Here is a 291-nt window from a genome sequence, read left to right as displayed (position 1 = left end):
CAAAACCCCCATTACAAGGCCAGAGGCTATTCCCGCTGGAAAGTGGCATAAACTGATTGGATTCTGAGCCGATTGCAGCTAACAAGCTACCTTTAGCTCGTAAACTGAAATCAGAAATCGTAGGAAATCCTTTAAAAGTGATTCATTATTTGCAGAACAAGAAAGAAAAATAACGCTTATCGATTCGAAAAAAAAAACGTTAACAGGGACATAAAGTGTAGAATCTCGGTCAGTTTCGTCATGTGTAACAAATGAGCTAAAAATAAGAAAAACAGGTAGAGAGACACATAC

The sequence above is a fragment of the Penaeus monodon genome, chromosome 19, assembly GCF_015228065.2.
Source record: "Penaeus monodon isolate SGIC_2016 chromosome 19, NSTDA_Pmon_1, whole genome shotgun sequence".
Taxonomy (NCBI): Eukaryota; Metazoa; Arthropoda; class Malacostraca; order Decapoda; family Penaeidae; genus Penaeus; species Penaeus monodon.
Note: the sequence above shows the minus strand (reverse complement) of the source record.